The following is a 27,576-nucleotide window of genomic DNA, read 5'->3' as shown; positions in this document are numbered from 1 at the left end:
TCAGGTGCCCCGAGCTCTAGAATTTCTATGGGTAACTACATGACTCCATTTAAATTTTACCTAAATATAAATCCTTGCAGATTTTGGGGTATACTTTTCACACTCTGAGTGGGAACTTGGCATTTATAATATTTATCACATACGGATTACAATTATATTCCTTTTCCTTTGCTACCAGATCAGTTTACATTTTTCCTGTCAGTTTTTACTTATCATACGTAATGCTTGATAACAAAAATAAATTTTTTAAAGAGAAAACATCTCTCACCAGTTTAATTTACTCACTAGTTTACAGTAGTTGAATTCTTTGAAACTAGATATCATGAGAATATTCCAGGGTTTGGAACTTGTGCATACAAACCAGCTGGACTTTGTTTAAAATTTTAAAGCCTTCAAATATTTCACTGAAAGAAACCCAAGATATCGTTTTTTATAGGTGCCAAGAGGTCACGTTTTTACTGGTTCATCTGTGTGTCATATAAAAAGTCCTTAGTATTTTTAACCATAGTAGGTCTCTCGATTCCCTGCCTAATCGTCTCATATTATCAAGAGGGGTTAATTGTGAGTCTAACTTTTGTTAAGCACAGTACTTTTTATGGGAGCCACGTTTAATCAAACTGGTCCATCTTTCCATTAAAAGGCACGTAATGAACAAGAGCGGCAAGGTTTTACAATGCACTTGCTCTCCATAGAATAACCGGGCACATTTTAATGTAGAAACAGTTGTGTTGAAGTAATTTGTGCATTTGGGGGGAAATTCGTGGTTATTCAACTGTACATTCCCCATAAGTCCTTTACTCTCACTGAGAACAAAGGTGAAAGTTGTCAGACATGGGTGATGAGGTGCTGGGACAGATAAGAGAGGGAGAAAATGCACCCCCAAATGCCTGGTTGTTCTTCCCCTGGTGAAACAGTATCTTAGCGGATACCTGTCAAGCCTGATGATCCCTTCTGTAGTGACATCTGGAAGTTTCTGCACTGATTATTTATTCCTAGTTACTGTTCACAACCAACCAACACACACACACACACACACACACACACACACACACACACACCTCTCTTCTTCCTCCCCATCTTTTTCTGTCTCTCTCACTGTTCTTTGACACCTCTGCATCATAGCATGGTTGTTGAGTTTCTTTTTACCAAAGACGAAACTAAACCAGGGTAACCCAACACAGTTAACAGAAATAGGACTAGAAATTAGGAGTCTGAGCTCCAGACCAGGCATCAGTGCCCTGAACCCCCGTGTTGAGAGGTGCCATTTCTGGGAACCAGAGCTGTATTCACACAAACAGCTGCAGAATCTAGCAAGGAAATTTATGTAATTAGTGAAGCAGGCAGAGATAGGATTTTTGGCTTCAGATTCAAATTCCACTTCATGATTCCAAGGTGGAGAGTGTTTTGTTATCTACCCACGTGGGACTGATTTCCCTCTTAGGCCTCTAAATCAAATACCAGGACTGTGGCAGGAACCCAAGAAACTACGAGATTGAGGCAGAAAAATTCTCATGCGTCCAACTCCCCAAAGCTCTGGGTCACAGTTCCTGAGTGAAATTCAAACAGGGGAAGCGAAGCTGGGCACTTTGTACTATTCCCCTTGTCAGGTAGTGGTGTTAGCCACCCACGGGCCCAGGACCGGGTCACTCGGAATGACTCCAGGGCTCTGTCTTTATCAAGGAATTGGGAGACAGCTGCACATTCTTGCTTTGAGGTCTCTCTATGGGTGGAGAAGGGACTTAGTTGGCTCTCTTTGCTCTGTGCCCCGACATGAAGCTTTAGAACCCTCTCCCTTGCTTGAGGCACCATCTCATTCAACATCCCTTCTTTTGTTTATTTATTGTGCAACCTATAGGTGTATCATCTCAATTATAAACCCAGACAGGGGCTTTCCCCTCCCCACAGCCCCATTCCCATCGTCTAATAACTTTCCTTGGGTGAGCTGGCACCGGTCCTGCAGAACAGATCCCACACAGGTCCACCGTCTCCCCAGACGGCAGCCAGGGCAATGTTTTACCTCCCTCCTGGAGCCCCTGGTGGGTTGGCTGATGCATGGTCTTTGGAATGTTCTTTCAACTGCTGTGTGAATCTGAAGGGGCAAATGGCAAAGAAATAGATAGGAGGGTTGGAGGGCAGGAGTGGAACCCTAGCAAGAAAAGGGGAGGAGGAGGACCACAAGCAACGTAGCACCAGCCTTAAGCCATAAACCTTTGAGTCATAAAGAATGACTCTGATGAGTGGCCCGAGTGCTGTTTGACTCAGAGAATATTCCAGTACCTGTCCCAGCTTGACATGGTTCTCTCATCTGCACAGGGTTTTCTGGGGTGCTACCCTCCTGGATTTGGTGGCTAGGCAGACCCATCTCTGTTCCACCTCACTCAAAGCGTGAGGGCCTTGGGCATGTCTCCCTACGTTCTCCTTCCCCCCCGCTCTCTCTTACTTGGCATAGGTTAAACTTCCAGAAGGATTTGGCTTTCGAACCACAGAAAGCTTAATGCATGCTAGCTCTCTTTGAAAGAGAGGGCTTTTATCAGAGAGGGGAGAGGAGCAGGTAATGATTGTCAATGTCCTTTAATGTTTTTGGGAAATACGATGTGCAGGAGAAGGTGGCGATCAGGATGGACTGGGGGTATTGGCAGTGGGGGAGATGTGTCTATACAAGATCATTCTATATCTGACCTAATAGTTTCTTTCTTCACTCTAAAGATACCACCTATATGTACATGAAGCAGAACTGAAACCCAGATGAATGCATGTATTAACAACTCTGGCCTAATAGCTGGAACAATAACAAAGCTAAAAATCCTAGGAGCAGTTTTCAATGTTTCCATAGAGTTCACCAGTGGTGGTGATCTTTTAGCATAACTATGTGAGCGAGCACTTTTTCGAAGAAAAATTCCTGCCCCTGATTCTGATCCTAAATCACAGCCTTCCTCCTCCCTCTCACCCTGGCATGAGATTGACTGGTTCATGTGCTTCCACTGCTTCTGGAAATGTATCACCTCCCTTAGAGAGAACACTCTCTGGCCAGTATACCTTCTGAGATCTAGAACATAGAGAACATATTGAACAACACAGTGCTGCTGAACCTATGGAATGTGGGCCCACTGCAGGAGCCTTGCACTTCTTGGAAGATGTTTGTAAAACCATTATTTGTACACCGAAGGCACAAAGTATTTCACTCAGATATACACACTGTTACCAAAATGCAAGTAGATGCTGTGGTGATAAATAAAATGCAAATTCATTTGGAAGCGTACCAAATCCATAGCAGCTTTTTTGGTATCATATTCCAATCAACAGGGAATAAAAGTACAGATACAATTCTGAGGGGAATTACAAAAATGTTCCTCTTCTTTTAATAAAGAACTGAGCCACTGCTAAAAAGTACCCACCTAGACACGGAGACTTTTTGGTAAAACAAACACTGTAGTTACTATTACTGGAACAGCTTTCCTACTTAATAGAAACATCATAAGAAGGAGTTCAGGAAAAGATAAACAAAGGTATGGCCCTGGCAGAGGAACTGAAAACAATTTTGGAGACTCAAACATATCCAAGTAAAAGCAATTATTGTCTTGGCAACTAAATGGCGGTAAGCTATAGTTTTAACCAACTCGGTTTGAGGATTCATGGATACTTATCAAATTGGCAGATCTCTCCCCAAGTCATTGTCTGCATTTGTGTATGAGGTTGATACCAGGCAGCCTCCTTAAGTATGACTTTGAACCTCCCTAAGTAATAACTAGATCTTATTATCACAGGCATACTCCCAACATGCGTACATGACCATCTCGAGGATAGCCAGGTAGCCCATGAATTTAGCCTCAACCCTAAATTTGTATTACCTGGCTAGTAGTCAGCTGGAGACCATCCTCATAATATTGCCATACTTCTTTAATATAAGTTAAAATTGCAAATAAACATTCATTCATACCTTCACAGCACATTTTGCCTGCATTTAGTTAGTACTAGATTGACTGGTGAGTTGCATGATTAGCTGATCGAAGTCGGAGGAGAGGAACGTAATTTATTTAGTGCTCAGCACTGGCTGTAAGACATCTGCGAAAGTATCCAGGATCAAGAAATAATTTTGAAAATGGATGGAAAGCTCCTTATTCTAGGGTTGGCAGACATTAAGGGGGAGGAGGAGCGGTTACTCCGAATCTTATTTGAGGGATTTATTCAGCCTGATGGCTGTGGCAAGACTACTTGGGATGGTAGTGCCCCCTGTGTATGTGGAGTGAGGTGGGAAGTCATGGGTAGTGGTGCATCGTGTTGGACTGAAATAGTAGGAAGCAGGAGGAGAGGTGCTTACTGCTTCTAGAACAAAGTGGCTAAAACTATCCAGTGTGGGAAGAAGACGCTAGCAAGATCAAGATGGTTCTCACGGTCCAATGTGGTGGTCCAATATTCATTTATTCAAACCAGCTGGGCTGGTCACTGGATAATATGACCCAGTCTCTTCCGGTGGTTTCCTAGCATCTTTCTGTCACATCTCACCTCCTGGTGTTCCTTTTGAAGGCTTCCGGTGGCACTGACTTTAACCAGATCTTATCTATATGAAAATATTAACCGGAAACCATTGGTATGGGACACAGTGTGAGACTTAGTTTGGATTTCACCCCTCTGGAGCTAGCAAGGTATAGTCAGAGTAGACACTGACACTTAAATATCAGGAGAAAACTCTTTTCATAATTATGTTTTAATTCATGGACTCCTCCTTCAGAGCCTTTGCAGACGTTCTACACAGAAACTATTGATTCGTGTTAACTAAACATGTTTGGGGGCGCCTGGGTGGCTCAGTCGGTTGAGCGTCCGACTTCGGCTCAGGTCGTGATCTCGCGGTGTGTGGGTTCGAGCCCCACTTTGGGCTCTGTGCTGACAGCTCGGAGCCCAGGGCCTGCTTCGGATTCTGTGTCTCCCTCCCTCTCTGCCCCTCCCCCATTCATTCTCTCCCTCTCTCTCTCTCTCTCTCTCTCTCTCTCTCAAAAATAAATAAACATTAAAACAAATTTAAAAAAAAAAAAACAAAAAAAACCTAAACTTGTTTGTTGGTCTGGAGGATTCAGTGGAATAACCTGCAAAACCGTATTAGTGAAAAGAGAGCTGTGATGGTTATAAAGTTAAATCCAAATCAGCAGAGACTGTGAGTCTGGATTTTTCATTTCTGGTGGGTTTTGTGTATTTTGTGCAAGCATGTGCATGTGCATGTGCAAAACCTGGAAATCTGTAAAGGGGAGCACCATCAGAATAAGTAAGTTGCAGAATGGATACACATCTGGGTCTGTGATTGGTTCTGTTGGTTTCTTTTTTGTACTTGGGTTGCCAGATACAATGCAGGATGCCTGATGTCATTTGAATTTCAGATAGCTAGCTAATGATTGTTTAGTATAGGTGTGTCCCATGTGATATTTGGGACATACTTATACTAAAAATACCTCATTGTTTATCTGAAATCCAAATTTTACTGATAGATCTGGCAAGCCTACTTCATACCTTGGTCTTAATGGATTATCAGTGTGAAGTTTTAAAAAAAAAGGAGATGAAAGAAAGATACGTGGCTTAATTTAGAAAGGGAGTAAGTAGGCAAAGAATGTGAAGTGGTCTGAACATGGTGTACTGTCAGGGGGCTGGTACATGGACTGAGAAGCAGTATTTCTGTATTTCGAGAGGGACTCTAACCTTGTCACAACGTGCCCCAGTCCCGAGCACTGAGTTGCCACAGCCAGCTACTGGTCTCCATTTGGCACCTCTTGACAGTGTACTGCTCACAGTCTAGTGTGAAGGTGGACACGTGGCCAGGATTTCCGTTTGCCAAGGCTCTTCTGGAAAGAAAGATTTGGCCAGGATCCCTGAAACTTAAACAGCTGCTCCTTCAGCTACATTTTCCTGAAGAGTAGAGCAAAAGCAGTGGACACTGCGATTAAAACATCAGCCTCCTTCGTGCCTTCCTCTACCCTGGTGCAATGGGCTGACCGCACACGAGTGGCAGTGATTCACCTTCCACTCAGTCACGTGGCCTTGACTAGTATAGGGTGAATGGCTTCCTTAGGTCTATCGCTTTCCCTCAGATGGCTACACGAGTCTAGAAAGTAAACGGAGAAAAAAGGGTTTCATCCAGGCCCACTGATATTACATCGCCTACTGGTACATCCTGATACTGTGTCGCTAATTATGCCACTGAGTCAGGGCTAATTTCCTTAGAGGTGGGAAGGGGGCCGTGGTGTTGGGCAGGGGCTATATCTCTGCACCTTACAGCATATGGCCAAATAACATTTTCCCCACTAAACTCCCCATCTTTCTTTTCAGTATTTCCTCAATGGCACGATATCATCTAAGTCACACAGGCTCAGAACCCTGGCATCTTTTTTGACTCCCTACTCCTTAACGTTATCCTCTTCCCCCACAGCCAATGGGTTATTAAGCCCAACGCATTCTCCTTCTGCAGTGCATCTCCCAGTGCCCTTGCTATTATCCTCATTCAAGCCATCACCACTTTTCATCAAGACTATGGACCATTAACAAATCTACTGCATTTCTCTCCTCTTTAACCCATCTTACTGAAACTGATTAAATACACCAACCAACGTACTTAGATCAATTTTTCTCAAACACACCTCTGATTATGTCCTTGGCTATTTAAAGAATCCCTCAAAGACTCCACATCTGATACCAAGTGTGGTTATGGGAGAGGGAGGCTACAGAAGCGGAGAACCAGGTGGCAGCTGACAGGTGAGTCCAGAGGCCACTGAGAATTTGCTGCCCTGTGGCCCTTGAGCAAATTGCTTATTTGTCAGAGCCGGCAGAGAAGCAGGCAGGCTTCCTGAGCTATGAAGCCACTTTCAGATACTGAAAATGACGAACAAGTTAGAGAAATTTTGCCCAGTTCATCTCCATTCAAAGGTAACAAGTCCCTAAAAATGGACTGAACTCTGCGTGAACAACAATAAGACTCCAAGTGAGCTGAGCTACCCAACTTGAGGAAATGAACAAAGGACCTTTTCTAGTGGAAGGAATCTATGTACTTTCTAGGGTAAACACTTGGCAAGAGGATAATTTGGCAAATGGTTACAAAAGGGAGTTAAGGGGGTAAAAGGTACAAAAGCTAACTGAGGTAGACTTTGCTAAGCCTCCCTTTGTCTTAACATTTCCTATGTTCTTAAGTCTAATCGGTCGAGACTTTTTCTGAAAGGCTGTAAGGGAATTTAATCTGTATATTAGGGATTTGGGGACTCTTTAGTAAGCGACTCTCATTACACAGAATTATACATATTGTGTGTGTGACCGGGACCATAGCTCCCTTTGGATTTTCCTGAGGTTCTTACAGTCATTTTCCTGAGGATTATGGATTAAAACTGAATGGCTTCCCAGCGGGAAGAGTGGGGTATTTTATCTACTGGGTCTTGATGCTATTATTTGTTGCCTGATTGATGATGCCTGAAATCAAGAGTCTAGCTCCTGAGGAGAGCACAGCTTTTCATGGAAGCCATTCTCACTACGTGAGAAGTCACCATGGCAGCCATGAAAATGAATTTCTCATAACAACTGCCATTGGATCAGTGACATAACTCCAGGAGGAACCCCCATCCCCCCCCACCCCCCGGCCCCGCAAACTGTGTTTATTTGATTCATACAGTCCTGCAAACGGCATCACCTGCATGGATTAGTCTAGCCATAAAATCTCCAACTGGGCAGTCTACCTTCCATCTGTCATTTCATGACATGACGATTTGAGACAAAAGCAAGAACTAAACTTCTTATTTTTGGACCACTCAAGCAACAAATTTGCTCTTTGACTGACAATACACATTAAGGCCCATTTCCTTAGTCTGTCTAGAATGTTATTTTGTTTCCTAAAAAAACCCAAAAAACAGTGAATCTACATTCTCTCTTCATTGTCTATGTTCTAAGAAAAATGAAGATTTTGAAAATGAGGACTGGGCTAGAAGCTGTCTCAGAGAAGGTCTCTCTATGCCACAGTGACAGCATTTCTAAGAATGCTGCCACACTGCTCACCCTCCCCTGCTTATTGCCTTATTGTTTTTACGAGGACACGGCTAAGACAAAAGAAAGAAAATGTGTCTTAAGGCATTTCTTGAAAGCTTATAAAGAAAATATTAATTTGAATATTAGAGGGTTTTCTACAATTTTAATGTTTGGACGAGTCAGCACGATTTCCCAGATGAACTTCTTCTTCTCAGATCTCTGGTCTGTATCCAGACCTTGTCCTAGATGCATTTCAGGCCATCATGACATCAGGTGTCAGATAGGAATATCTAACAGGGCATTTTAAGTCTCTTTGACCCCCACCAGCCACTTGATGTTATTTCTATTGTTCCTGTCATAAAAATAAATGAGACAAGTTCCAGAAATTGATTTTTATGCTTAAAATACATAGATTAATGGTCAGGATATTACTGCCAATCAGGAAAGGGAGTGGAAAGGAACAGGCACAGGAACCTCAAAAGAAAGGAAAAGACACAAAATCCTTTGTCTTTTGTTCTGAGATGGAAATAAACTGTCTCCAGTCCCGATAAGCCTCCTTTTGATCTTCATCTTGCAAAAAGGAGAAATAAACTACTAGTTGTTTTACATTTGCTTTCAAAATTCAGTGTGAAGTCCACACCAAACCAATTATTGATGGGCATCATTTCGGTCAGCAAGCCACAGCAATGACCTTCTCGTTATTGCATCTATCTGCTTTCCTAAGGAGGCCCCAAAATCCCCGACAGCAGTCAGGAAATGGCCTCGATGATTAGAGTTCTGTTTTTCCTGATGGTGACCCTGTGGTTATGACCGTTGGATAGAAGAGTTTAATTTATTATCATAATGTTAGGGGGAGCACATACTCCTCTGTGCAGTAAAGGTCATGGGTATAGGAAATGAGATTTAGAGTTTTCTGTGAAGTTTATTATTGGTCCAGAAATAGTACACAAGCATATATCTTTATTTTCACCATGGTATGGGTCAGAAGGAAATGTGATGTGTAGTGCTTGGAAACTTGGGGGCTTTACTACTAGATAGCTCAAGGTTAGAAATGAATTCAACACTATTCATTTTTAAGTTTTGATTTGTTTATTTTCTCATAGATAGATCAACTATATCCAATGAAATGCTATTTCCAGAATGTTTATATTTTATTATCTAAGAACTAGAACCAGAAAGAAGCTGTGGAATGTAGTAGTTCCATCCCCGCCTATGGAATTTGGATACAGAGGAATTTAAACCTAGGCTCTGTTGTTGAATTATCTAGGAGAACTTGGGCAAGATCCTTAACTCCCAAACATGAGTGTTTTTGTCAAACAGGAAATAATCTCTACCTTTATTGGGTTTGAATGCTTTTAAATTTATAACTAGTATGCGTAAAATATGTTGGAATATCACCTGGCTTTTAGTAGAAACTTAGGAGAGAACAGCTTTTATTGCTAATAAAAACCACCACCAGTCAGGTGTCAGGATACCTGAGTTTCAGTCCACACTTGGGCCTTAGAATCTGCTTTATGGCTTTGTCTGAGTCTTAATGTGTGGAGTATCAGTTGCTTTTCCTGAAAAGTTAAAGAGGGGTTCTAAATCAGAATTAAAAAAAAAAACTGTTGGTATTACTGCTTTTCATCAAATTCTCCAAGGGTTTAAGAACGTGAAAAAACATTTCACGATTTAGGTCCCCTAAACTCTAAAATTCTGTGATTTATGAAATAAAGTTGATTTCAAGCTTATTTAGGATACAAATTTTAATTTTTGCTAATTGCTATAAGGACATGCTATGCTAGAGAAGGCTACCAATATACACTAAAATTTTTTAGGGATAAAAGATATGATGCTCACAGTTCTATGTATTAGTATCTGAAGACCCAGGGGTTCTTTTATGATGAGGCATAGAATGTCTTATTTAAAAGGGGCCCCTGGGTGACTCAGTCCATTAAGCGTCTGACTCCTGATTTCTGCTCAGGTCATGATCTCACCATTCATGGGACTGAGCCCTGCATCAGGCTCTAAGCTGACAGCAGGGAGCCTGCTTGAGATTCTCTCTCTCCCTCTCTCTCTGCCTTTCCCCCACTGGTGCACACATGCCAGGATGTGTGTTCTCTCTCTCTCTCTCTCTCTCTCTCTCAATAAATAAATATAAAACAAACAAACAAACAAACAAAGGCAGTCATAGTCACTGAGAAGAAAATTCATTAAACAGTCTTTCAGAGGAATTAGCAATAAATATGTTCTGGGGCACCAGGGGGCTCAGCCGGTTAAGCAACCAACTTTTCATCTTGGCTTAGGTCATGATTTCAGGGTTCCTGAGTTCAAGCCCCCCATCAGGCTCTGCTGGCAGTGCAGAACCTGCTTGGGATTCTCTCTCTCCCTCTCTTTCTGCCCCTCCCCAGCACTCTTCTCTCTCTCCTCTCTTTCTCTATCAAAAATAAAGAAATAAACTTGAAAAAAAAAAAAAGAAATGAGTATGTCTTGGGGTGCCTGGGTGCTCAGTTGGTTAAGTGTCCACTCTCGGTTTCTGCTCAGGTCATGATCTTGTGTTTCGTCAGTTTGAGGCCTGCGTCGGGCTCTGCACTGGCAGCATGAAGCCTGCTTAGGATTCTCTTTCTCTCCCTCTCTCCCAGCCCCTCCCCCACTTGCACTGTCTCTGTCTCTCTCAAAAATTAAATACTCTCAAAAATTAAATACACTTAAAAAAAGAGAGGGGCACCTGGGTGGCTCAGTCGGTTGAGCGTCCGACTTTGGCTCAGGTCATGGTCTCGCAGTTCGTGAGTTCGAGCCCCGCGTCGGGCTCTGTGCTGACAGCTCGGGGCCCGGAGCCTGCTTCGGATTCTGTCTCCCTCTCTCTGCCCCTTCCCTGCTCGTGCTCTGTCTCTCTCTCTCAAAAATGAATAAACGTTAAAAAAATTTTTAAAAAAGAGAAATGAATATGTGTTATGAACTATGAGTTAGTAAGATGTAAATGGGCATACATGATTGATTCCAGAAGACCACTTTGAAAATAAGTTTCTATATACTACAGAAAGCATGAGTTGACACTAATTTGCAGACGTCTAATGCTAGAGGGGTTGAGTCCCACAGGGTGTCTGGTGAGAAAAATGAGAGAGGTGGCCTCAATCATGGGCTTTTAACCTGGGGTTTTAGTCTAAGAATCTAGCCTTTTACACACTTCTCAAAAGCATGAAGGTGGACAGGGGACCGACCACTTTGTGGCTGAGGTCTCCTACCGCTCTGAAATTCCCGTGACTTACGAAATAGAACTCATTTTGCATGTATTGTGTATGTTCATTTCACTTTTTTTATTTTCCGGGTTTTAGAGCATGTGATGTGAGGGGTAGTCATCTCAGAAACTGCTAAAGAGGAAGAGAAAGTGAATTGCTAAGCTTATCAAAGATTTAGAAATCTTTGGATGGTGCAGGAGAAACAAGCGATTTCCCCTCCCCCACTAGTTACAACTATGGATGCAGGAAAGAACTAGAAAGAGCTGCTACTAAATTATCATCTCCTCCAAATAAAGTGTCAAGGTGTTTAAAAAGGACTGGGGGAGACTTCCAGGAATGATACAATTTATGATATTTAGGCTGAACTGACTCCAATTTTTTTTTATTCTCAATTCATATGATTTTTAAAAATTGTGGATAGTTACGGGCTCAGTAGGCACTGAAAGACTTCACTGAGCTTCCATAGGGGCTCTACTTCCTTTGAAAACTTAGTTTATATGCAAGAGAAAGCAGGTTTCTATGGAAGGTCTAACCTGTAACATCTAATTAAGACTTGGAAAGGGTACTGCTAAAGATTACAATGAGGTTCAAATCCCTCGGGGAAAGTCAGTGTTTCTAGAGCAGTGTAGACCCTGCTCTAAATCAGGATCTGTTGGGGAGGGAAGGGAGGAAGAAGCTTGGGCTTAAAGTATCTTACTGCTGTAGATAAAAGAAGGTCTGTCTGTCCATGGGAGCAGGCTTGCATCCATGGTAGAACAGAGCTCAGGACTAGTTTACAGGCTCAGAACTGAGTCTACAAAGATCAGTAAGTCTTCACGTGATCAACCCCATAAAAACGTTGATCATAAAAACACCAACCCAACAGGAACAATAATTATACTTCATATATATGGCGCCATTCTTTCGAGAAAAATGTTCTTTTTATAGACATCATTTGGGGGTGCTATTTTTATAGCTAATTTATAGAGTCTGGGGAGTTCAAGAGGCAATTATTTATTTTAAGAGTTAAGCCTTGTAAGGTGTTTGTGCACATACTTCAGTAACATACTTTCAACCTCACTAACAGAGATCCCTGATAAGAGTGTGGCCAGTGGATCCTCAAACCAAAATCACTGCTAGGAAAATATCTGAATAAGAGAAACTGAAGGAAGGAAATCAACAATTACTTAGCACCTAGTATGTTCCAAACACGTGGGGCCTGGGGTTTTTACACTTTGTTGCTCATTTATTCCTCACATTTAATCATTTCCTGTAAGATAAGTAGTAGTATTTCAACAAGTGTTATTGTTACAGTAAGATTAAATGAGGCTGTACATATAAAGAATTTAGATCGGACTTGGAAAATAGCCATCCCTCAATAAATGTCAGCCATTATTTTAATTCCCCTTTATAAATGATGCAAATTAGACTCTGTTTTAGAGACTTCCTAACTCACACAGTTAGCAAGTGACAAAATAGGGATTTGAACTGGCCAGACATCCATTTGTCAGGAATACGTACTACTTTGAGGCAACTTCTCAAGAAGATGTGTACAGTTGTTCGAATATCAAAAAAATGGAAGTTCTATTCTTCAGTAGCTTAATTAATCTAACAGCAGTTTACTAGGTTTCGGATCAAAAAGAAACAGGAATCAGCTCCCTGAATGGTTCTGAGCCTTCAAGATTCAGTTTAACAGACTCTCATCTCGAGTTCCTTGTCTCTCGTTAATTTCTCCTTCTCCTTCTCCTTCAACTTTTTCAAATTGATGTTGCTGCTTCTCTGACTTCAGACCCCCCACTAAGTATCAAAAAAGCCATTAGTCGATATACAATATTTTCTTTTCCCCATATGTTTGATGGTAATTGATAATTGCTTTTCTTTCCAGCACATTTACAGGAGTGTTTTAAAGTGTCTTGAACTGTGAGTAAATACATTTTTAAAAATCAACATATTTTTTGAAAGGTGCTTTCTGGAATTGTCTTGAATATCTTGAAGGGAATAAACATTTGAGCCCTGTTGTTGTTGTTGTCATTGTTGTTTTCAAGAAAGAGAGAGAGGGGCGCCTGGGTGGCTCAGTCTGTTGAGCGGCCGACTTCGGCTCAGGTCATGATCTCGCGGTCGGTGAGTTCGAGCCCCGCGTCGGGCTCTGTGCTGACAGCTCAGAGCCTGGAGCCTGTTTCAGATTCTGTGTCTCCCTCTCTCTGACCCTCCCCCGTTCATGCTCTGTCTCTCTCTGTCTCAAAAATAAATAAACGTTAAAAAAAAAATTTTAAAAAAGAAAGAGAGAGAGAGCGTGTATGCATGCGCATGCATGCGAACCAGGGAAGAGCAGAGGGAAGGAGAGACAGAATCTCAAGCAGGCTCGACACCCAGCGCGGAGCCCTATTTGGGGGTCAATCCCATGACTCTGGGATCATGACCTGAGCTGAAATCAAGAGTCAGATACTCAATCGACTGAGCCATGCAGGTGCCCCAGAGCCCTGTTTTTAAGTTCCCCATCAGAAGTTTGGTTTCTTGGAAACTGGGGTGGAAATTTAAGCTTTCCACATATTCTCCTTTTTCAGACCAATCTGATTTCTTAATTTGGGAGGCTTCTCAAGAAACCAAAGAACGTTTCTTTGGTTTCTTTCTTTCTTCTGCTTCTGTTTTCAGCTACCATGTTAAGGATAAAGCTATTTAGTTTATTGAATTTAAAATGCCTGTAAAACTAGAGATTTTGAACAATTTGACAATTAGAATGCATTTTTGGAGCTTTCATTAATTGCACAGGTCCATGTCTCTACCAAATGTTAAGCCATAAATAAAGCCTACTTTTTCTAGCTTAAACACTGCAGACAGATGTTTATGTGCTCATCTTTGCTTTTAACCATCTGCCCACACTCTCACTTCCCTCTTATTTTTTAAACACATTTTTAAAAGATCAACATATTCTTGAAATAACTGTAGACTCAGAAAAAGTTGCAAAATTAGTTACACCCATCACTCAGCTTTTTCCCCCAAACCAGGAAATTGATTGGCATAATACACTAACTATAGGCTTTAGTCAGATTTCACAATTCTTGCCTGTCCTCATTTTTAAACAATGTCTTCGTGGATGATTCTATGACCCCCATCACGTATGTATAGATCCGTATAACCGTCAACACAATCAAGACACAGAAGTGTTCTGCCACCACTGGGAACTCCTGCTGTTCTTTTAAAGTCACACCCTCCCTCCTCTTTCCTCGCCCCTGAAATCACTTATCTGTTCTCCATTTCTATGTTTGTCTTTCACAGAATGTTCCATAAATGGAGTCTTAAGTATGTATCACTTGTTTATTATGAATAAAGAACAAACTTATCTACTTATAGACGGGAATCTCTAAAATTCAAACTTCATGAGGTGCCTGGGTGGCTCAGTCAGTTAAGCATCTGACTTTGGCTCAGGTCATGATCTTGCAGTTCTTGGGTTCGAGCCCTGGGTCAGCAGCTGACCGCTCAGAGCCTGGAGCCTGCTTCGGATTCTGTGTCTCTCTCTCTCTCTGCCCCTCCCCGGCTCACGCTCTGTCTCTCTCTGTCTCAAAAATAAATAAACATTAAAAAAATCAATAAACAAAAACTTTAAAAAGTAGAAGTAGAGAAGAATCTGGTATCAGTCCACTTTTTGTTTCTTTGGGTTTAGATATTTTTTTCCCTCCCCTGTTTGGATGTATTCGTACTAATTTTCTTGAAACTCTAAAATATCATCAAGTTGATATCTTACCACCCACCTGGGTGGCTCAGTCACTTAAGCATCTGACTTCGGCTCAGGTCATGATCTTGCAGTTCATGGGTTTGAGCCCCGTGTCCGGCTCTGTGCTGACAGCTTGGAGCCTGGAGCCTGTTTCAGATTCTGTGTCTCCCTCTCTCTCTGCCCCTCCCCCGCTCACGCTGTCTCTCTGTCTCTCACAAAAATAAATACTAGAAAAATAAAAATAAAATTCGCACTCCATAGGATCTTCTTTTGTTAAATTACATTTCTAGCTTCCTGCTTTGCTCGTCTGCATATGCACTTTCTTATTTTATCTCATAAAAATATTACAATCAGCTCAGGCCCTGGTTCGGTTTTATGGCTTCCGAAGAAAATTTTAATATGTTTTTCCTTTGTACTGTTTCCTCTAGGGAAAAAAATATGAGGGATGAAAATTGCTTACAAATAAGAATGTCTTCCTTACAGAAAAGATGGCTGTGGTAGGCAGATTACTGCCTCCTCGACCCCCATGTCCATATCCTAATCCCAGGAACCTATGCATATGTTCTATTACATGACAACAGAGAACTAGACTAGCAGAATTGTGTGCCAACCAGCTGGCCTTCAAATAGGGAGTTTATCCTGGATTATCCAGGTGGGCCAGTGTGATTACAAGGGTTCTTCCTCGGAGGTGAGGCACAGAAGGGGAGGTTGGAGTTGATGCAGTGTGGAAAGCATTTGTGGCTGTTACTGGCTTTGAAGATAGAGGAAGGGTCCTGGAGCTGAGGAAGGTGCATGGTGTCTAGAAGCTGAGAAGGGCGAGGGGACCATTCCCCTCTAGGGCCTGCACAAAGGAATGCGGCCCTGCTGACACCGTGAATTGGGCTCAAAGGGACCCATCTTGGGCTTCTGAGCTCCAGAACTAGAAGATGATCAATTTGTGCTCTTAAAAGTTTGTGGTAAATTTTACAGACATAATAAATTCACATTGTTTTGAGCCACAGACACGGAAAGTCACACGAACTCGTAGAAAACTCACACAATGGGCAACCTTAAAAGGATGAGACGAGATGTTTTGTAGAAATATTTCTCTGTGATCTTTAAAAGCAGAATAAAACTTTGCCTGTCTAGACTGATGGTGAGTTAGCAGGAAGATCTCATAGGAGGTAGAGCTGTTATTTTAAAATTAAATGATCAGGTCAGAAGAAGGGGGCTTACTCTGAAAACAGGTTTTATTACAAATGATATTGTCAAAATTTTAAGTATTTCCATAATTATCCTTTCTGTAAACAAGTAATGAATGATGAGAAAGCAACTGGAAACTCAGCTTTAAATAATCTCTATTAAATGCAAAATAACAGTATCAAATACATGCCACGCTATTTTTATTAAAAATTAAATCATAAGCTTAGTTCTGGCCTATCATCTGCTAGCAAATTTTTGCTCACTACCCGATACTTCCTGGATGAATTAGCAATGTGCTAGGTCCCTGAGAAATAGAGAAAACCTTCCCACGGAGTTTACAATTCCATCTCCAAAGATAAGATTCACATGCAAAACAAGCCATAATTAACAATTCCACCAGAAGATAGATAAGGGTTCTAATTTATGTTAGACCTATACTCTGCAGCAGCCACGGAGGCAGGTGACCTGTGAAGGCAGGGGGCCCGGGGAGGGCTTCCGGTAGATAAAGGACAAGAGCTGGGCTGGAGGGACCAGTAGAACTCACACAGATGCAGATGGGCGTGTATCAAGGAGCAGCAGCAACGGCCTCAGTGAGACTTAACTGAGTGTTTACTTTATACCAGGCACTGTTCTAAGCAATCTAAATAATTAGATTATTTAATCCTCATATGACCCTCTGAGGTAGGTATTATTATGATTCCCATTTTACAGCTGAGGGAACAGAGGCCCAGGGGCTGAGGTGAAAGACAGTTAAAAGGAACTGGTACTGAGAAAGTCATCGGGTTCTATACGACACTGAGATGGTCTCAACTGAGGACCCTTTGCTTTCCGACTGGCACAGGCTCTTTGTGCGTTTGCTGCGTCCTCACAGGATCGCGTAAGTCCTGTCTAACAGCGATCAGAAATTACACCGTAGTGGCAACCAAGCTGCATTTGCAAAGGCGACTCAAGCAACTCCAAACTGTATCCTCTTGGGAGGAAATATGATTCTTTAAGGTAAAAAAAATGTGTGGTGGAAGAGGCAAGGACTTTTTTTTTGTTTGTTTTTATGAAAGAAATAAAAGTGAGTTAGCTCTGCTAAAAGTTTAAAGAGCTGTTGCAACAACAAGAAAAGAGAATAAGATGGAAAGCTTACTTGTGCAGGAGGCCTATCCATATTAATAACTATGAATCGTATTCAGGGGTGAAAGCTGGTGATCCCTAGGAACACAAATATTGGATTTGAACTGGTCATTGGTCATGGGGAGAGGAAAGCCTTAGAAGGGTGATGAAGTCCAAAATGTGTCCAGTAACAACTGGCCTTGCTTTGGGCTCTGGCCTTTTACAATTATATTTACAGGGGCGCCTGGGTGGCTCAGTCGGTTGGGTGTCCGACTTCGGCTCAGGTCATTATCTCACCCCTCCGTGCGTTCGAGCCCCGCGTCGGGCTCTGTACTGACAGCTCGGAGCCCGGAGCCTGCTTCGGATTCTGTGTCTCCCTCTCTCTCTGCCCCTCCCCCGCTCAAGCTCTGTCTCTGTCTCTCTCAAAAATAAATAAACATTAAAAACAATTAAAAAAATAAGATTATATTTACAATTAGTGAATGAGTAAGATGTTTCTCTGTGGGGTGTAATTATGTATGCACACAGACTGTGCTTATGTATCATCCATAATACACGTTCACCTTGTTACTTGGATTATTCCTCATTAAAGACACAGTTGCACTGAGACTACATCTTCAAACTGGAAAGAATTCTCTTTGAATAAGTGAAGTAGCCTTTCCCTGAACCACTATTTCCAGTTAGAAGGACGAGTGCCTGTGACAAAAGTGGACCAGTTACGTACCGGCAAGGAAGACGGCAGGGCCGGGGCAAGTAAATGGGGAGCAACCCTGAGACGTTACCGAACAAGGTATTTTTGGTTTTTGTTTTTTCCCTTTCAGTAGAAGTAGGCTTAACATAAGTAGGTCAAGTAGGGACTATTTGCAGTAGGTATATTTTGCTTACCGAACCTATACACCAAAAGGATTCATGCAAAATGCCCTCAAAATAAAAAAATGAATTCCTATTTGAACCACGAATATCATTAACATTTCTGTTGTGTCCAGCACATGTTTGTTGTGGGGGTGCACGCATATATAATAAGTATGTGATTGTGTGTGTATTGTATGCATTCATATGTCTGGGTGTTGTTATTTTTACTTTTAAATTTGATGGAAGGACAAATTTCCAAAATGAAACAGCTCAGGCAATTTTAGGAAAACAGTACATGTGTGAGAGGCACTGACAGAACTCAGGAAAAGCATTAAATTGTGGTTCAAGAAAAATAAAGAAATGAGGACCAGCCACTGCTAGTTATACTCATGTTAATGAGTATCTGAAGTAAAATAGTTTTGAAACTTTTATGGTGGAAAATTTCAAACCTAAGCAAACACAGAGAAAGATGATATAATCAATTTCTATGTACCCGTCACTCAGCTTCAACAATGATCAATTCATCGTCAATTGTGCTTTGTCCAGATCCCATCCGTTCCATCCCAACTCCAGTGGCTTCCGGTGAAGAAAACCCAGACATCATATTATTTCATTCACAGGTGTTTCAGAATGTATCTCCAAAAGCTAAATTTAAATTTTTAAAAAAACTTAACAATAATCACCCCTGAACAAATTAATGATCGTTTCTTGTAATACCTACTAAGTGCTCACATTTCTTTTATTTTTTTAATGTTTATTTTTGAGAGGTAGGGAGAGAGAGAGAGGCAGAGAGAGAGAGGGGGGGAGAGGGAGAGAGAAGAGGGGCAGCGAAAGGGGGAGACATAGAATCTGAAGCAGGCTCCAGGCTCTGAGCTGTCAGCACAGAGCCCGACGCAAGGCCTGCACCTGCGAACTGCAAGATCATGACCTGAGCCGAAGCCGGTGCTTAATCGACTGAGCCACCCAGGTGCCCCAAGTGCTCAGATTTTTTAACGGTCCCATAATTTTTAAATTTTTGTTTTCTTATAGCTGAGTGTCAGAGTAAAACAAAGTATTTTTATGTGACAATAATATATCAGTGTGTCTGCTCACTGAGAAATTTGAGGTTAAATTTTGTTTTAGCAACAAATTTTGTTATTTACTTGGGTTCTATGAAAATTTATTATATACATCACACCTTTTCCATGTTTTTTCTTAAAGTTTATTTATTTATTTTGAGAGTGTGTGTGTGTGTGAGAGAGAGAGCAAGCATGCATGTGTGCATGAGTAGGGGAGGGGCAGAGAGAGAGGGAGAGAGATAATCCCAAGCAGGCTCCATCCACACTGTCATCGTGGAGCCCGACATGGGGCTCAGGAACAGTGAGACCTGAACTGAAATCAAGAGCTGGTGCCCCTGAAAGTGTCTTTTAACTAGAAGTAGATACTGGATCATGTAACATTAGTCTTCTGTATGTCATCTATTTGAGAAATGGAAATTTTCCTTGTTTTAATAATTACAAGAACTGAAGACCACGTTTAAGTTATAGCAGCTCTCAGCAAATGGAGTGTATTGTTGATAGACATTTTATACGTATAATAATCTCCAGCCATACTTCCCTCAAATTTCTGCATAAGAAATGTGGTAACACACCCAAGGTCTGGGGAATTATTGATATAAAAATCACTAAGCAATCACTCTTTCAAATGGAATTTGAAGGACGCAACACGCTATGAGAGCAAAGGCTGCGAATGAAATTGTGGTAACCTAGGGCAAAAGTGCCAACATTCCTATCCATTTTGTTATTTTATATTTCAGATACTGTTTGAACCATTAGTGTTACCAGGAGAAATTTTGGTTGTTGGACTGGGAATCATGTAAAAACCAGCGCTATTTCTGGACGGAATGAAAAATGCAGAATCACAGTAAAACTACTCCAATTTAGTATCTGTAGAATAGATTTATGGTAGTGAAATAAACTTATTCCTTCCCTAATTTCCTCCCTACTATTTGCTGGAAATTTGAGTTAGTTACCCCCCACCCCGCACCCCCAGGCATGCACACACACACAGACACACACAGACACACACACACACAATGCCCCTGACACTTAAACTAAAATTTCAGATGATAGAGAATATTTAAGAAGATGGGATATATTTGCTTCTTACTTATTTCAGTGGGTATAGTATGTCTTAACTTAATTGAAATAATTGCCTGTTTCAATAAAATGGTTCGGGGTCACTTGGATATCCCTAAAGGAAAAGAAAAGCTTATCTCAACCCTGACCTTATATCATATTTAAAAAAAAAAAAAATCAATTCCATGAGTTACAGCTCTAGATGTAAAAAGCAAACAAATACAGCTTTTTGAAAAAAAGGAGAAATTCTTCCTGTCCTAAAAGTAGACAAGCTCTTTATAGACAGCCCCCAAAAGCACTAATGATAAAAGAAAAGTAACAGATGCTCTTTGTTAAAATTAAACACTTATCAGAAGATACCATTAAAAGAGTGGGAGAAGGCTTTTCACAACACATATCCAACATTTTTTTTAATCTAGAATACGTAAAGAACCCTTAAAAATCCGTAAGAAAAAGACAGACAATTCTCTATGCATCTACAGAACAGCTAAAATGAAACCAACGGGAAATACCGAGTGTCGGTAGTGGAGCAAATGCAATGTCACAAACTGCCTGCAGGAGACTATACTGGTGCAGCTGGAAAACTATCTGGTAGGATTCAACGATTCTACCAAATATATACCAAATAAAAATTTACCAAACTAGAAATCTATAGAACTGTTCGCCCAAACACAAGCATTGGAATGCTCATAGCGGCATTGGCTGGAATAGCTCTAAACTGGAAACCATCCAAATACACACCGACGGTAGAGTGGATAAATAAATCGTAGTATATCCTCTCAATAGAATGCTACAGAGCAATGGGAACAAACACGGGACACCACACACAGCAACAACGGGTGAATCTCACGAGCGTAATTCTGAGCGAAGGAAGACAGACACAAAACACTGCACACCGTGTGACTATGTATATGTCAAAGCAGAATAAATCTCTACTGTTAGCCATCAGGAACTTTAGGGAAAAAATAGAAATCAAGAACTCTGGGGGGTGGGTAGTGGTGGTGACTGCAAGGGGGTGGGAGAGGTCTTCTCCCGAACTGGCAATATTCTGCTTCTGGATGGGGGTTCTTGGTTAAAAAGGTGTGTTCAGTGTTTAAGATGCACCAAGCTGGACAGTGAGACGTGCGCTCTTCTGCATGTATATTGTTCTTTGTTAAAGAGCGAAAAAGGCAATTACTCAGCATGCATGCTTGGTGTGCCAATATGGTTTGATTCCCTTTACAACATGAGCACGTCATTGACTGTGTGATACGGGATTTGCTATCAGTTACTGACTATCAGTGGCAGCCCTAGAGGTAAACCTAGAGGTAAACTCATATAGGTTGTTGGCAATCCAAGGACTTATCAAATGCAGATTGTGTTTGCAGACATTTCTTTACTTCCTCAATTCATATGTCAAGGTTCGCACGAAAGGATATCGCTTTCCTGAAGCCTACCTATGGTCTTTAAGTCCAGTCAAGCTCATTGTCACGCTCTGCACTTCCACGGTGCTTTGTTTGTACCTCTGTTACAACACTGACTCCGTTACTTCTGAAGTTTTAATTAGCTGTTTATGTACCTATCTTATCCATTAGACTGTTAGCCCCCTAAGGGCAAGCACCTTTTCTGTGTCACGGAGCGCTGTGGGTTATACATATGAGATGAAATGAACATTAACTAGATTGCTTTTAGTACTCCGGATTTGTAGCCTTTTAAAGTCAGACGCTGTTAAAAATCAAACCTAATTGATAACCTTCAGGTTTGTTGCTCTGTATTTGTTAAGATTTATAAGGAAACTCTAGCAAAATATGTATCATATAAACAAATAAAGTACTACAGATTCTGTGCTTGAGGGACACAAAAGAGGGGAATTTGCTTGGCTTGCATTGTGTTCCTGGTTCCTGCTGTGTATAAGAAATACACAGACCGGGGGCACCTGGGTGGCTCAGTCGGGCAAGCAGCTGACTCTTGATTTTGGCTCAGGTCATGGCCTCACAAGTCATGATCTCAGGGTTTGTGAGTTCCAGCCCTGCGTCACATTCCGCCCTGACGACACGGACCCTGCTTGGGATTCTCTCTCTCCCTGTCTCTCTGCTCCTCCCCACTCGTGTGTGTGTGTGTGTGTGTGTGTGTGTGTGTGTGTGTGTGTGTGTATGTGTATGCTCTCTCTTCCTATCTCTCTCCAAAATAAACATTAAAATATAAAATAAATATAAAGAAGTTTTTAATTTTAATATATAAAAGAAATGCACAGACCAATGTTATGAGTCAATAAATAAGTCAGATAAAAGATCTCTGCCAAAACTGACATTTGCTTTAGGCATAACCAGATTACTCCTGTTATGGACACTATCATGTCGAGAATTTACTACTTATTTGTGAATGTCAGAATCCATGGAAGCAGGGGAGGCAGTAGATCAACAAATCTGTAGAAACAGGGCTCAGAACACAAATTCATTTACTTTTTCACAGAAAATCCTTCTTAACTTTTTTTTTTTAGTTCCTTATTACCTTGCATGGAAGATAATGCTTTCATATGGCAAGAGTCTGGAGTTTTCAACAGCTTTAGAACAGATAAGAGATGAATTGTAAATGAAAGATAAGGAATTGGCCTGAAAAGAGTTGTAGCAAAATACACCAAAACTAAGCACTTTCTTGAAGTTTTTCACTCACTCTTCAAATGGCATTAAGAAATATTTATATAAATATCTATTAATCATCCATCCATCCATGCACCCGTCATCCAGCTACCCAGCTTTATTCCTCTTATTTTTCTTTTTTTGAGTAGGCTCCACACCCATCAAGAGGCTTGAACTCATCACCCTGAGATCACGAGTCATATGCTCAGCTGACTGAACCAGGAGCCAGAGAGGCGCCTCGTACCCAGCTTTATTCCTAAATAATGACCTTGTTACCAAGAAAGTTCATTGAATTATTTTGGATAAAAAGAACCAAAAGGGGGATTTTGATGATTCTTATCTTTTCCCTCTCTCTTTTACACCATATCTCCTTACAGAATGCTTTAATAATAAGTTATTGTTAGATGCAAGAGTTTAAACTATAACATCTAAAGCAAAATAACCTTTATACACTTTGCTTAATTTTACAGAGGAAACATAATTTAAAGTAAGTGTGAAAATTCTTCAACGGCCATGGAAGATTAAGTGCTTTGCTGTTTTCCAAAAGTGCAATAGTACGCCTGCCTTTTAAGTTGTTCTTCAACAGGACTACCCTGAAAAAGTTTTATGTGGCTTTCAGAATTTAAATTGAAGTCACCTTTGATTTTCAAAGTTTTCCTTTTTGTAGCCATAGCAGATGTTCTATAGTAGAGGGTCCCAGGAATTTCCACAAGTGTGTAATCTTAGGCTCATTATTTAAACTCAGGAAGTCTCACTTTGAAATGTTAAAAACAATCTTCCTCCTACAGACATACCATGAGGCTAAGTGCCTCAGTAAAGGTTAACTATTATAATCATGAGCCCCAAACTAAGTACTTTTGGGAGCCATTGTCCAATAGACCATGAGTAGAAAGAACACAATCTTGGTCATAACATTCACTGAGAAGTAGCAAGTTGAATTTTTTTTTTTTTTTTAATTTTTTTTTTTCAACGTTTTTTATTTATTTTTGGGACAGAGAGAGACAGAGCATGAACGGGGGAGGGGCAGAGAGAGAGGGAGACACAGAATTGGAAACAGGCTCCAGGCTCCGAGCCATCAGCCCAGAGCCTGACGCGGGGCTCGAACTCACGGACCGCGAGATCGTGACCTGGCTGAAGTCGGACGCTCAACCGACTGCGCCACCCAGGCGCCCCAGTAGCAAGTTGAATTTAAGAGATTCCTAAAGTGAATGTTGTAGTGGACTAGTCACCAAATCAACTCGGTCATATATAAGCACTTGCTATATCATATTTATTCATGTACAACTCATCTCAGTTCTTAACGGGCCTATAGTGTCTTATATTGACTGATATTAAGAATCTTATTAAAACCCAAACAATCACATGAAATTAATTTTCTGAAAATGGAACATCTGCTGCATTTAAACACTGAAAATGGAGAGTTATTGTGTATGGACAAATCCACACCTTTACCATCAGACATAAAATATAGATCAGATTTTTTATAGTTTCATTCGGATTTTCTGCTTATTACACATTGATAGCTCCTTTTTATTTTGCTATTGAAGATACATATATATTTTTTAAGTTTATCAGCAGTAAGGTCCTATTTTCACTAAAATATGTATCTATTAACATCTGGTATGGGACTTCATAGTGGCACAAATAATTAATGGGAACAATAAGAAGTGTGAAAAAGGAAGATATAAGTAAAGACTGTCTTTTGGAGTAGAGCAGAGAGAGGGAAACACCTCTGCTTGATAATTTCCTACTGTCTTCATCTCTCTCATCATGTGATTATTTGCCAGGTTGTCCTTAATGTCATTTATGCATTCATCCAAGGCAAGTACATACTAGATCCTGCCTTCCCTTGCCCATTCAAGAACTCCAGAAATTCTCCCCTTTTCTCTTGCATTACCAAATTTTCTCTTTCTTCTAAGTTGCTTCCATCAGATAAAAACTCTCTCTTGAATTCATTTCCCTCTCCAGATATTTCAATTCATCTACTTTAACTGTTTCCTTTTACTGCTAAACTCTGTGAGAGTCTTCTACACTCTACTGTCTTCAGTTCCATTTTTTCCTTTCTCTTTTTTGCCCATTCCAATTAGACCCTACCTTCTACCACACCCCCAGAGCTGCTCATCTGGAGTCACTCAAATCCAATGGTGAGTTCTCAAGGCTTCTTCATCTTCTTCTCCTTCTCTATCCTCTATCCTCCCTTCTTCTTCTCCTTCTTCTCCTTCCTCTGTTAAGGAAGAGAGAGAGAGAGAGCAAGCGCACAGACAGGGACAGAGAGAGAGGGAGGGAGAGAAAATCCCAAACAGGATCTACACTATCAGTGCAGAGCCCGACGCGGGGCTCAAACTCATGAACCGTGAGATCATGACCTGAGCCGAAGTCGGATGCTTAACCCACTGAGCCACCCAGGCGCCCCATGGCTTCATCTTCTTTACCTATCAGCATTATTCAACAAGTTAATCACCATCAATCATCCGTGAAAAGCTTTTTTCTTTTGGATTCCAGAGCCCTACAGTTGACCCTTGAACAACACAGGTTTGAACTGCATGAGTCCACTTATAGGTAAAATTTTTTTTATCCAAACACAGAACAGTACTATAAAAATATTTCCTCTTTCTTATGATTTTCTTAATGACATTTTTTTTCTCTAGCCTACTTTATTGTAAGAACATAGTATATAATACATATACAAAACAGATGTTAATCAACTGTTGATGTTATCGGTAAGGCTCCAGTTAATAGTAAGCTATTAGTAGTTAAGTCTTTGTGTAGTCAAAAGTTAAAATTGGATTTTCACCTGTGCAGGGGTTGGTGCACCAACCCAGTGTGTTCAGGGTCAACTGTATGCTCTCTTGGTTTTCTTCTTATCTCATTGGCCATGATTTTCCAGTCTCTTGCTGGCTTTTACTATCCCCCAGACTTTTAATGTTGGAGTGCCTAAGGGCTCAGACATCTTTGATATGTTTTCTAATTAAACTCTCTTTTTGGTGAGCTCATCCAGCCATGGCCTTTTTACCATCCATATGCTAAATTTATCCCAAATTTATATCTCTAGTTCAAACTTCTTTTCTGAATTCTACCCAACTGTCAAATAGGTATTTAAACTTAATGACTGAACTGATAATGAACTCCAGATCTCCCCCTCAAAACCTATTTCTCTCTCCGTTGTGTCCGTCTTGGTTCCTGACAACTCCATGTTTTGAAAATATCTTCTAGTTATTCCTGCCTCCTCTCTCTCTCTCTCTCAGGCTTCAGACTCACTCACATCAGCAAATCTCGTCTCAACCTTCAAAATATATCCACAACTGAACCCGTTCTTGTCATCTCCATCACTATCAACCTAGTGTCAGCCAATATCACTTCTTGCCTGGAGTATACCAAAAGCTTCCTAGTTTCCTTGCCTCCACTCTTGTCCCTTTGGAGTCTATTATCAGTGAACAGCTGGATTGATCCTATTACAACATAAGTCAACTAATATCACTCCTCTGATCACCCTCCATTGGTTTTCTCTCCTGCTTAGAGTAAAAATCAAAGTCCTTTCAGTAGCCTACCAGGTCCTTCTTTCTGTCACCTCTCTGACTTTTTCTTCTACTACCTTTTCCTTACTCTCTCCTGTTCCTGTATTGGCCTCTTTGATGTTTCTTTAAAAGGAACCTGGGGGAGAAAAGAAACCTGTGGCTTGCTGTCACTTCGTGGCCTTTGTACTTGCTGTTTTCTCTGCTTGTAAAGCTCTTCCCCCAGAGAGCTGTATGGCTGCTGCCTCATCCTTCAGGTCTTTACTTAAATGTCACCTTCTCAGAGACTCCTTCCTTGACCACCTGATTCCAAATGTCACTCACATTACTCTTCTGCTCAACACTTCCACACTGTTCCCCTTTCCTACTTTACTTTTCTTCTCCAAAGCACTCACTGCCTTCCAACAGAATAATGCATACATAATATATAATTTAGTTCTTTTCTCTATTGTTTACCTCTCACTAGTAGTATGTAAGCTCCATCACAGCAGAAAGTTTGTCTGTTTCAGTCATGGATGTGTGTCTGTCCCTGGAGCCCAAGAGCATTTGGCACATTCTAGGTACTCAATAAATATCCATTGAGTGAAAAAGTCTCTTTAACCTCTCTGCTTTTCTCACTAGAATATAAGTTCCTTTGGGGCCGGGATCATGTCATATTCATCATTCTGTCTTGCAAGTTTAATATAGCACCTGGCAAAGAGTAGGTGGTCATTAATATCTGTTGAGGTGAAATGTTGAAGAAAAATACACTCTGGTTTTTTGAGTATGCATTCCAAGATGCACAGAAGGATGGCAGAGGATCACATAGATGATAAAGAGGAGAGACAGAGAAAGTCAGTTAACCAACACGTATATAAATATTACATTTTGCATTATATAAAAATGTAGATAGAATTTAGGAAATAAATTGAGGCTAGAGACATTCTGGGCTTCTACTATCAAGAGAGTAGGAGTGAGGAAATTAATCATAATCACTGGGGAATACTTGAGGCATTCACCATGGCTACCTCTTCAGGAGAGCCACTAACATTTGTGGAATATTTATTATGTGCCAGACTTTTTGATGCAATTTCCAGTGGCGGCTCACTGGTGTTTTCTTGGCCCTTCAACCCTCTAGCTCCAGCCTGAATAATTGCATTTCTCTCTGTGGTGGCACTTTCTTATATAAAAGCACAATCATACAAGTTAATAATATTTTTTATTCTTGCCCTCCTTCCCTCCACCTCTTTCTCCTTAATGGAAAAATATTTGTAAAAATAGAACAGTTGCTTTGGGAGTTTAAGTTGCTATATAAAA

At 40.9% G+C, this 27,576-nt stretch overlaps 1 protein-coding gene and 1 non-coding gene across 9 annotated transcripts in view; one reads left to right on the top strand and one right to left on the bottom strand.

The window, feature by feature from the left end:
• The window catches only part of DLC1 (DLC1 Rho GTPase activating protein), a 557,617-nt gene that overhangs the window by 74,185 nt on the left and 455,856 nt on the right, over positions 1 to 27,576 (bottom strand). The window lies entirely within an intron of this gene.
• Positions 4,792 to 4,876, top strand: TRNAR-UCG (transfer RNA arginine (anticodon UCG)). Its single transcript has one exon. It is a non-coding gene; the product is annotated as a tRNA-Arg (tRNA).

Source organism: Panthera pardus, unplaced genomic scaffold, assembly GCF_024362965.1.
Source record: "Panthera pardus isolate Hobbes unplaced genomic scaffold, ASM2436296v1 HiC_scaffold_13, whole genome shotgun sequence".
Classification (NCBI taxonomy): Eukaryota; Metazoa; Chordata; class Mammalia; order Carnivora; family Felidae; genus Panthera; species Panthera pardus.
The sequence above is the reverse complement of the archived record's forward strand: the minus strand, read 5'-3'. Positions and strand labels throughout refer to the sequence as shown.